This window comes from Mycteria americana, chromosome 3 (assembly GCF_035582795.1).
Source record: "Mycteria americana isolate JAX WOST 10 ecotype Jacksonville Zoo and Gardens chromosome 3, USCA_MyAme_1.0, whole genome shotgun sequence".
Classification (NCBI taxonomy): Eukaryota; Metazoa; Chordata; class Aves; order Ciconiiformes; family Ciconiidae; genus Mycteria; species Mycteria americana.
The window spans coordinates 50,625,828-50,638,583 of NC_134367.1; the positions used below are offsets into that span (position 1 = coordinate 50,625,828).

The 12,756-nt window shown below is 36.2% G+C and overlaps 1 protein-coding gene across 5 annotated transcripts in view; it reads right to left on the reverse strand.

Annotated features, from left to right (window-relative positions):
* The window catches only part of ATG5 (autophagy related 5), a 112,800-nt gene that overhangs the window by 57,578 nt on the left and 42,466 nt on the right, over nt 1-12,756 (reverse strand). The window lies entirely within an intron of this gene.

Here is a 12,756-nt window from a genome sequence, read left to right on the forward strand (position 1 = left end):
AGTTATCATAACTTAATGCCAAGAGGAAAAAGCCAAAAATGTATTTTCTAAAATCTCCACATAGTTGCTGACTGATGCAAAGCAATATCCTCAGCTGCTACCATGAAACATTACAGAAAATGAATTCAATTTTGTATTTTAAGTGTTGAGCAATACAGATGTGGTAATGTAAATAAAAATCACTGGTCTCCATCAATGTTAAAATGATAAAAGTAACTGCACATCATTTATACAAAGATTGTAGTTGACAAATATAATCCTACAGGCAGAGTATTACCCCAACATGCTTACACTTCTTCCCTTCCATGCAGCAGATGCTTTATGCATTAAGAGTCCAAAGAAAAGTCCCATCCTACAATCTAGAATGTTTATAGGATAACTTTTCAAAGTATCTTAGTCATATAGGAGCACAAATAATTTTAGAAAAATCTTACCATCACCCCTTTTGAAGTGTGGTAGCTAGTAATATAAGCCCAATTTGACTACAGCTTTCTACTCTAGTATTTACTACAACAACACATGAAGGAATAGCCAACATGAGTAATTGCTTACATAATCTTGTGTTTTGTACAATATTTGCTTAATCAATCATGCAAAACAGTACTATCTGTAATCTAACCCACAACGACATCACTGCATAACTGTTAACTGACAATGATTTTAAGTAATCTCCATCAGGCCTAAAGCATGTATTTGTACAGTATCCCTTGTTTTTTCCTACTAAGATTATCATAGCTTCAACGGAATATAGCGCTTTTTAAATTATTTTATTTTACAGTCCAGCTCCAATGTAGCTGTGAGCTGTTCAAAAGATGCTGGATGCATTCACAGGCTACAACAGGTGAGAGTCAATCAGTAATTGCTGATGACAGATCTACAAAGGAAATGCCTTCCAGTATATATCAGCATATGAAGACAATCACCTGGCCCAAAATTTGCAGTGCATTTTACACTGATCATGTCCGCAATTTAGTATCAAATCAAGTTTTTATGAAAGCAAATATTCAACTCTAAGTTAACATATTTTCTAGAAAGTTGGACTTATTGCAACCGAAATTTCTCTTTCTTCTATACTACTACATAGCACCACAAATCTTGTGCTTTGCAGAACAAATGAAGACTTTACTCTTTTTAAAGAAAGTTTAAACAGTAACAGTGATAGGAAAGTGCCAGTGAAAATAAAATTACACCACACTGAGGAAAAATAGATTAAAATTACTTATTCAGGTATACTGGCATTGAGAAGAGTTATAGGTGAGAGAAAGTTTTAAGAGACCCTTTAAGGCAGCAATAAAGCCTCACCAGATCAGAGACAAGCTATATAGTTACGTATTGTGCTAGCAATCATAACTCTTTTTCTTCCCTGTCATCCTGCCAAAAAGAGTAGTCAGCTTGCCTGGTCCTTTTCAGAATCAACAGAACATCAAACACTGCATGAAATTCACAATTTAATTAGTCAGATATTTTATACAGGATGCATCTTAAAATGAAAGACATAACTCATGAACTGCTGGGTTTTTATCTGGAAAAATCACAGTGTTACCAATATTTCCATCTAGAGGAAGGGATTTGGCTTTTCTGCCTAAACACTCTGCTGCTACTCTAATAGTATTCAAACAAATAAAAGTTACCATACATATTGAACCCAAAGTAAAAAAAGAATTCCTTTCCCATGTGTGCATAAGCTGGCAGCCTAAAACTGTAAAACTTGAGACTTCCCTACATACTCCATCATATTTTCAGTAACTTGTCAAGTTCATTGTCTGTGCTGTTATGTAATGAACCACTTTACACTAAAAAAACCCCTCTCAATTTAGATTTATCATTTTGTTTAAACTGATTTAAACTCAACCAAGAAGCTTTAAAAGTAATAATAAGAGTTTGCATAATGATTTAAGTTATTTTATATAAAAAGGAAAGTACAGGAAAATTAACTACTCCCTGAAAATAATTATATAAATTTTGTTAAATATTTACTCAAAAGTACATTTTCCATATATTTTCTAAGACGTCTTCTGCTTTGTAGAAATGTTTTCAATTAAAAAATCTCAATGCACAATGAAAAAAGTGACTAATTGAAAAGATGACGAATTGCTGTAGTCACAGAACCGTCACAATATCATGTCTGTCTGAAAGCAAGATACTGCAAAGCCCCATCTGAAATACTGCTCTTTCACTGGTGCTGCAACACAGTTTTTCTTCTGGTATTTCTGGGTGTGTATCTTTGGCTTCTTTTTGCTTAATATTAGACCAGAATCACTGAGTACTTCATTGTGGAAAAGGCACAAGCAATGTTTCTGTTCTGCTTTTGTTTTGGTTTGGTTTTGGGTTTTGTTTTGTTTTGGGTTTTTTTTTGGGGGGGGGGTGGGTTGGTTTTGTTTGTTTTTTTAAATACTTCACTCACTGGAAACTAGACAGGCAGGTTTTCAGACTGAAAGATTAAATGGAAGCGGCAGCTAAGACTGAAAATCACCAATACACTCAGGTAAGAAAGAATTTGTGTCAGAATGGGAAAGAACTATTTCTGGGTGTGTAGAAAAAGCAACTTCTGGGGACCTAGCCTAAGGTGGCCCTCCTGAACTTGCCCTACCTCTTGTCCCAAGTTTTATGATTTTAATAATGTTATCTACAGTTGCTTCAGCTGCTGCATATTTTGACCTTCATTCAGAATCTAGTTACGTATTAAAAAGGGGTCACTTGGCTCTTAAGCTCATTTCATATATCCCGATATCTGCAGTATTCTGGGCAATAGAAACATTTGACTGGCTTCTGGAAAAAATCACCAATGAATAAAAAATACCACATCAGAGAGAGCTTTTTACATTTGTAAACAGCTAACATTAGATGGCCAAAACAAGCCAGCAAGGCAGTCTATGCAAGAAATAGCCTCAGTCATGTAGTAGGGAGAAGAACATTTGAATAGCAGGGCAAATGTTGACTATCATCATCTAGAAAACAAACAGGTGACTATACAGTAAAGAAATCTAAGAGCAGATTTAGTCTAACTCACATTCATTATTCTGCGTTATTGAGATGTCTGCAGGCTGCATAAGCTGGTGATCACAGCAGATAAAATGCTTTATAGGCAAAATTGCGTGTACGTAGACATCTAATTCTTCCCCCACCATTCAGCGCTGCTGTTCTAAGCTTCCCATCTCCAATCATGCTCGCTCTTAAAAGCAAAACTAAACCCTAACCATTTGCTTTTGCAATGGCCAGTGCAACTCAAATAGATTAAATCAATTGTGTAAGTTAAATTAAATCTGCAAAATATTTCTGTATAAATAACTGGCCAATATCTACAGGAGTCCTTTTTTGTACTTTCCTGCATATTTCTTGTTCATACAATCTATTTAATATTTTGAAGTATTAATTTATGTTCCACCTATCAAGACGTATTAAGCTTATGCTAGGATGATAGAAGAATCTAGTGTGATACTCACATCCTAATTAACTCCACAACAGAGTAAAGGTGATCACGTAGCTAAAAATATCAATACTGCCTAACCAATACTTGTAAGTAATTCCTATTTCATCATTCAATTAATAAAAGCTTACAAAAAAAGCTAGGCAAGCATGTATGCCCTTTGCATGTCCAAAGAAGGGCAACGAAGCTGGTGAAGGGTCTAGAGCAGAAGTCTTATAAGTCACAGCTGAGGGAACTGGGGTTGTTTAGTCTGGAGAAAAGGAGGCTGAGGGGAGACCTTATCGCTCTCTACAGCTACCTGAAAGGAGGTTGTAGAGAGGTGGGGGTTGGTCTCTTCCCCCAAGTAACAGGCGATAGGAAGAGAGGAAATGGCCTCAAGTTGCACCAGGGGAGGTTTAGATTGGATATTAGGAAAAATTTCTTCACCGAAAGGGTTGTCCAGCACTGGAACAGGCTGCCCAGGGAAGTGGTGGAGTCACCATCCCTGGAGGTATTTAGAAGCTGTGTAGATGCGGTGCTTAGGGACATGGTGTAGTGGTGGACTTGGCAGTGCTAGGTTTACGGTTGGACTCGATGATCATAAAGGTCTTTTCCAACCTAAACAATTCTATGATTCTATGTACTGAAAGAAATACTACTCTAGGCACAAAATTGTGATCTTAAACTTCAAATTCTCCCTTTCACTTTCATTTGTAATCTCAAGTTAAAAAACACAGGAGACACTGCATTACTTATTAAATTGATTTCTTCTCCAATAGTCCAATCTTATTTTTAACTTGTGTTTTTAATCTTAAAATATTTTCCTATTCACAATTGCTGCTATTTCCCAGCATACCTTCCAGTTTATGCTTCTAAATAAATAGATTCTGAAAGATTTGTGTGTCAGCTGGAGTCTCAGTATTTTACTTCAAAAAATATTTCAAAAAATGATTATAGTCTCACTTCTTCATTGACTATAAGCAATCACTTTGTGCTTCAGTCAGGATAACCTTGAAACAGTATTTTCAACGTGTGCTAAGAAATAATACACTTATGAACTCTAAGGCTAGAGATTCAAGTTACAGGATAACTTGAAATCCATTATTTAAATGCCAAAATGGCATTATTTAAATATCAAGGTAACTTCATTTTCACTACTGAATTGTAATGTAGGATGCCTATGCACAAACACTACCTTCCAGTAAGTTAGCCACAAACCTACAGATTTTTTAAAAAATTATGTAAAATAATCCATGGTTGTTACTTGCAAATAAACTTAAATTGTTTTAAGTTCACTTCCCAAAGAATTCAATAAAAGGTCATTTATTCATTTCAACACAAATGAAGGAAGCCTTTTCTTAACAAGCTGCCGTTACTCAAGAAGCAATTTGAGAAGCAGAAGGAAAAAAACAGATTCTTCTCCAATACAAGACATATTTAAAGCAAAAAACTGTTTGATTCTTACATCTTCATTAGATGTTTGGAAAAAAAAATAAATAAGGAAGTGATATGTTTCTTTCTGCTTCACATCTTGTATGATAGCAAACAAGACTGAAAAATGGTTACTATGTCAGACAGAACTGTAATACTTACATTTATTATGATCCAAAGACAACACTTTTTGACTTTGGCTTTTAAAAATCTCAATGTAAGATACAGAAATCTTACACCCCAAAATACATCTATTAAAGCAACTCAAAGCAAGTTACCTGCTAGAAGCAAAATGCAACATCATTTAAAATGAAAACTCCAATACAAATGGATTGCTAAAACAGAGGGAGATCGCTAAAACAGAGTTCCCGTGGACTCTGAAATTATTATCACAAAGCCTTCCAAAGGAGGAAAATCATTTTAGTCACCATATATCTTTGTTAAATTATACAGTTTAACATTGTGTTTTACTGAGATGAATGTGATAAAGCTAAACATGAAATAAATGCATGACATTTAGTGTCCTCAGACAACTGGAATTACAATACAAGAGAGAAAATACAATGTTAATATATTGACCAACAAAAAAATAAATGTAATGTGAGAATGCTAGTTTAATAAATGCCTCTAAAATATCCCTGGATCACTTTTTTCTTATTAGTCTGGTATTTTTTCTGTGCTGCAAGGAGCTTTGATCACTGTCCTTAAAATAACTGTATTATTTATCACAGACTTGCTCCAAGCTGTAGTTATAAAATTCAATTTATAGGTGTTGTGGTAACAGCAAAGCTGACTTCTAGAAAAATAGAAATTTAAGTAAATAAGCCACTCATAATATTCATATTGCTTTATTAAATCTCAAGAAGTTATCTGAGTTTCTGCATTAAAAGGTATCAATTACCCCCCTCTATTTCCTTAAGTGAATTATTTTACTTCAACATATCAAATTCAATGCTAACAGTCCACAGACCGGGGATGGGGAGGTGGGGGGTGAAGAGTGGATGGAATTTCTAATTCTGCTATTAAACCATTTTAACTGACTTTTATCTCTATTCCCTCCAAAGATTCTGTAGGAGCTCTTAAGCTGCCAGAATGCAAGGAGTTTCCAGAAAAGCTGTTCTCTCACTTTTCATGCCCACAGGTTTAATGAAACAATTCCAGTGTGAAAATCAACACAGACTTTCAGAGAAAGATGGGCTCAAGTTTATACCTTTCTTTTTGGCTTAGCTTGTGAGAAGGTAACTATTTCGTAATTGCTCCAACGCCCAAGGCTCTGCAACACTCTCGACTAATGCTTTAAGGATCTGTTGGAAATCGCTGCTTTCTGATGACAATAGACACACAAAAGGGAGGAAATTCAAATACTCGTAATATTTATTCTACTAGAATACTGAAACAAGGTATTTCTACAAGCTTGTCCCACTTAACAAAAAAAATGTAAAACCAGCTTATTTCTGCATGAAGCCTATTTTACAGCCACAGCGCAAGGTAGTCTCTGCCACTCTAGAGCACAGCTTTGCACGCTTTGTGGAACTTTCCAGTGACAAAATGAGAGGTTACCTTCAGGAAACTCGATGCTCAACCAGGATCAAAATGAAACATACTAAAATCTCTTTTTATTTTTATCTGTTTATTTTTTAAGAAGAACATGGTCCCCTTATTTTAAATAATTTTCTTAGAAGCACTGGTTACACTGTTGCCAGCACATATAAATTATCCTTGCCAATTTCTTTGCTAGAAGGAACATACCATTCTCTTAGGAAGCATATCAGTGCAGTTGGGACTAACGAAACTCTCTCCAACAGTAGACCTCACAAACTGATTACTCAGATTTAACCTTTATTTATATACCTTTACAGAGACTCAGCTAAAAATCAGTAACTGCTCTCCTCCATTGCCCTCAGCTAGCCTTCATTTGAAATATTAAAACAGTAGGTTTTAAGAGGCATCCACAGAGCCCCAGTAAAATAAACTAAATGAAAGTTGCAACTCCCTTCCTCTGCATTTCAAGCAACCCCCCCCACCTCCCCAAATCAAATCTCACGACAAGCAGTCAGTGACTATATGAAGGACAACTGGCTAAAGTTAAACTCACTAAGAAATACATATACCCACTGAAAGAAGCGTCAAAGAACTCGCTCTTCCTCAATCATCTATTAAAAACCTATAAACTTCATCTCTTTCATAAGGCAGCAAGTTCAGCCTTGATTTTCAGTTCAACAAGCTAAAGTACACACACAAAAAGGAAATGATCTTGTTTTATCCATTTGAAATCTGTCACCTTTCAAATTTCATCAGTATTTTTTCAGCTTCTATTACGAGAGGCATAAAACATGACAACATGATTTGTCTTTATCCTGTAATCATTGCTCCTCTGCCCTCTTTCAAATCTTCCAAGCTATAGAGGGCTTCTCCCAGACACCCCACTGCTTTATTGTATACCTTTGATGATCACTGTTCAGAGAACAAGGTCCATCACATTACAAAATAGAACTAATTAAAATTTTTTGAATAAAAGAACTAAGTAATAGTTTTATATGTCCAATATGTAACTAAAAACCGTAAGATGAAAAGGAGTATAAACATGCTTAACACACCTATCTAGAATTACCAGAAAAATTGACTCACTGACAGGATGTCATGTGGGTTGCAGGACTAGCTGTAAAGTCAACATATAGAATAAATCAAATGACTTGTTTTTCCCACAATACATTTTAAATTGCTCTAATAAATTACATATTTTCAGTGGCTGTAAAAGTAATATATACCTGATTACAACCTATAGAAAAAATGCATCCTTTCACTTTTCCTTGAGTTTGTATTAGAATTTCTGCAGTTATGTGGTGAGAAGGAAGCTTTGGTTTCCTCATGAAGTTAAAAGTCTTTATGGTGATGAACAGGAACTTTTACTCCCTAATATTTTAAGAGGCATGCAACAACAACAACAAAAACCACCAAACAAACAGGCTACACTTTATACATTCAATTCACACTAAGAGCAGTCACATAAATTAGTAGCGCAGAAGTATATCACTAGATTGAAGCTTAAGATAATTCTATGAATACCTGTACATATGCTTTAATATGGTCATGACAAATGTGTATTTGGATACATCTTTAAAACTTCTTACTCCTAAGATTTGAAATAACATGAAGGGATAAGATAAAAAAAAACATTTACTGTTAAAAGAATATTGCATAACATGAAGGACATACAAACTTACTCAGTGGATCATTTTTCTCCTATAGAAGTGTGTATCCAAATTACCTCAAACTGATTTTCTTGCATTTGCATACTTTACATGATCAAGAAAATAGAAACTTGCAGTCAAAATTATAACCTGTACACATGTCAAGTAAAGTGAAAATTTTGTTATTCTTGCAAGCACTCTTAACAGTATTACACAAGCTGGAAATCCTTTAGTTTTTAAACATTAATGATCACTGTTTTAAAAGCAAGAACAATTATACGATGTGTTCCCTTGCTGGAAGCTTTAACTTGTTATCGTCTTATGTGGCAAATGTTATGTCAAATTAAAGCCACAACTAGAATTATAAACACATCTGGAATAAGGTTAAAATTTTATGTAGTAGGGCTTATTACAGTTATGTCTAGACAATAATATCGAACAATTTTTGGTCATGGATGGTTAAGAACTATTCTCCTAATCATGCGTGGGCAACAACTCACGTCTTCCTGGAAGCCTTTCATCGAACAGAGCGCACTGTATGAAGCAACTGCAGTTCTGTCCTAACTTCCTACACAATTAACAATAATTTAGCATTATTACAAACCTACGGAAAAATATGGCAACTATTTCAGTTAATTCTCCCACACATGTTGTTGAGGGCCATTACTTGCTCATCTTTAAAAAGATTAAAGAACCATTTAAAATACCACCCTTTTCTGTATTATTTAAACTGGCAACATGCTTCCTTACAGTCTTTTAGAAAAAGCTTTATGTAATAGCAACAAAATGAGTTATTACAACCATGTAAAACATTTGAAAGTTAAAGTCCTAGCACATGTTCTACTAACCTGAAAAAGATATGCCTAGTTAGAACACATCCTTTACCAAATTCAAGTCATTAAAAATTGAGTGGGTTAGCTTAATTGTAACACTTCAGAACAGAAGACATTGCTTCAGTTTCTATAACTGTTTCTAAAGATGCATCATGCTGTCCACATTGATTTTGTGTCCATGTCAAACATAGTCACATCACATTGCATAAGGGCATAAAGGAGAAAAAAGGCACAAACTTCTCTCAGATCCTTCTAGGAATCCTAGATTTTAGCTTTGTAGGATCAAGTAGGAGCCTGTCACAGAATTCATAAGAACAATGGTTCCTAAGGAACAATTTAAGCTTCTGTGGTTTGATAGAACATCTTTTGGGTTTTCCAAATGGCTTTTCAGCATGCTAGCATGTTGGTTCTGAATCACAGAATCCCAGAATGGTCAAGGCTGGAAGGGACTCTGGAGGACATCTGGTCCAAATCCCATGCTCAAGCAGGGCCACCTATAGACAGGTACACATGTCCAAGTGGCTTTTAACTATCCCCGAGAATGGGGATTCCACAACTTCTCTGGACAACCTGTGCCAGTGCTTGGTGACCCTCACCATAAAAAAGTATTTCCTGATGTTCAGATGGAGCCTCCTGTGTTTCAGTTTGTGCCCATTGCTTCTGGTCCTGTCACTGGGCACCACTGGAAAGTACCTGGCTCCTTCTTCTATGCACTCTCTCTTCAGATATTTATACACATTGATAAGATCCCCCCGAGCCTTTTCTTCTCTAGGCTGAACAGTCCCAGCTCTCAGCCTTTTTTTCCCCTCGTATTATAGGCACCAGTCCCTTAATCATCCTAATGGCCCTTTGCTGGACTCTCTCCAGTAGCTCTATGCCTCTTCTCTAGCAGGGAGCCCAGAACTGGACGCAGTACTCCAGGTGTGGCCCTACCAGTGCTGAGTAGAGGGGAAGGATCACTTCCCTTGACCCGCTGGCAACACTTCTCCTAAAGCAGCCCAGGATACCATTTAGCCTTCCTTGCCGTAGGTCCCACTGTATTCTTTAAATTCAAAGGTTATCTAGGAGAACCTTCACATTTATGAGTGTAGACACTGAGACTCTTATGAGATGTTCAGAGATTGTACTCTCTTCCATTTGAAGTGGATCTGTCTGTTTTATAAAAAGTTCTTATTGTAGAACCTCATTCCCACTGGGTACACTTGAGTCTACTGTGTATGAGTGGTTGCAGACCTGTTGAATTAAGAAAGGCCATGATATAACCACATCCCATTAAAAAGTAAGGTATTTTCATACTGTTGTTTCTGAGCAAGTCTGCAACTGGTTGATAAATTCCATTGCTGTTGGGAAATACGGATTATTTAATAGTAACTCTTCTTCTTTGAAATGTGTTTTATGTCCACAGAAAATCTTTCTTCTGCAGGCTGCCAAATCATCTGTGGAAGGACTGTTTACTCTTTCTTCAGTTCTCAACCAAGAATTTCATATTTCTTCAAGGTTTCTGTGAAAAACAGTTGGACAGACAATGGGTTGAGAATGTACATCTATTCCGCAAGGTGTGTTAAAGAACACCCTTAATGCTCATTATGCTGTGAGTGACTCCACGCAGTATTCCTTACAGAGCATGATCACTTGGAGAATGGTCCTAAAGTCCCTGGTTAAATGAAGGCTGAAGCACCACCAAAGCCATGTTATTTTGGTTTCCATAACATGAAAAAAATTAACAAATGTGTGAAGAATCTCCCTAAGTCTGCAAGATGGCCACTAATATTGCTACTGCCAAAGGAGACTCAGCCCTAATCAATACTTGCTTGTATCCTGACCAACCTGGACAAGATCCTTAACTGAATATGTGGTTGAAAAGGCTGTGTACAAGTGGCCAGGGCTTTGGGTTTTTTGCCAAACAGGTGAGGAACTCTCCTAAAGGACTCTCCCCAGTCAATGTCAAAAGACAAAGCCGACAATACACCAAAAATATTCAGCAAAGCTTCAGTCTGGGATGCATGCAGTTATGGACAAGACTCTGGCAACACAGCATCTTGAATATTGACCTGGGAAAACCCTAAGTATTTAGGATTGTCCAAAACACAGTATTGTTCTTATAAGTAGTGATATAAGAAGGACCACCTATAAGAGCTTGTATAGCCTGGCCTTTTTGGTTTAAGGAATTGCTTGGAACTTTAATAATAGATAGTAGTAACATTAGTAACATCTTTACAATAGTAGCATGCCTTTATACTAAGAACAGACTCGTTCATTCAACAGATTCCCATAGAGGAAAAAGATCTCACAAAAGAGGAAGGAGAGAGAAATCAAGATCTCTAAGAAGCCTATCAGTAACTAAGTAAATGAAAAATCCTGAAAAACTCCTCATCTGCAGATATACAGCAGATAGATCCAACTAAGTGACCTTTGCCAGAAAGGGCTAAAACCTCAAGAACTAAAAAGGGATACATGCTGTAATCCAAAATACAGTGCAGATACCTTACCTAGAGGCAGCAATTTTGCTTCATGACCATCTAAAAACTCAAACTGCTTCTCTAAATAGGCATTTTATTGGGTGCCATCTGCGCAACAACATTCCTGACAGGGAAAGAGTACATCTGTAATACTATTAAAGCTATCCAGTGTCTGTGTTGCAAGAAAAAGGGAACAAAGGTTTGAAAGGTGGTGATGATCCAGCTGCTTTACAAGAAGGTTCTAAGAAAAACAGATAGAGTTCTGTGCATTGAAATCAAGAGGCAGAATGTACCAAAAATCAAAGGGTTTTAGGGCAACCTGGAACAAACATTATCCAAAGCAAAAATCCTGTTATACCTTGCGGATCATTTTTAGCAAGAGTATATATTGCCAGAAGTTCCATTGCCAGTTCCATACCAAAAGTTGCAGAAAAGTTCCACTCACAACCACTTTCATGTCAAAATACCTAACAAGCATGGTTGAATCACATTCTGGCTGTAGCCTGGTCTTTCAAATGATCTTTTGAATTCGTTTGTGCAGGGAAAGTAGCCCTGTATTATTTGAACAACTGAATTTGCATTATTTAACCTCAGGTGAATTGCACAGATCCTACAAGCAGAAGAAAGTCAACACTCAGGAGGGTGATAACACACAGAACAGACAGCAGGCAACAGTCATAAGGCCAGAAATAACAGAGACTAAATAGAAGAAACAGTTTTGTTGAGCACTGAGAAGACAAAGACATCCACAATATAAGCATGGCCTTGAAGTATTAAATTTCCTTCCTAGAAAAGGATTCATATTTGCAATTGATAAAATATCAAGGTATCTGAAGAGTCAGTGACAACAAATCAATAGTGCTTTTCACAGCTGCAGTGTCTTATGCACATATGCAGACCTAAGCCTCACATAAAAGTAAACAATTGAGTACTGACTGCCTATGAAGCAAACAACTTCAGAAATGGATTTACATCCACAAAAGCAAACATTACATTATTTGCTTAAGAGCAATGAATAGTACAATACTTCATACAACACTTTCACTCTACTTAAAAGCATTAAAACCAATAATTCTTAGTTTTCTAAGTATCTGATAAGATAAAAATGGATTATTTAAAACAAAATACTACCCAGTTTTCCCCAATATGCAGAATCCAGTATATCCCTAAATTGTTTTAAACTAGTTATAATGTAATTCAGAACCTCAACAAACTATTTTTCATACAAGCAAAACTACTTTATTCTTTGTATATAAGCTACATCTACATTCAACTCCGAAGGATCACCGTAGCTCCTATTGACAAGCCTGAGCTAGCTTAAAACTATCCAGCTTGGTAATAGTTCAACCATAGCTCAGAGAAGCTACCCAAATCAAGGTTTTGTAGCCCCATCTCTTCTGCGCCTCCTTCCCTGAGCACTATGCAACTTTTACAAT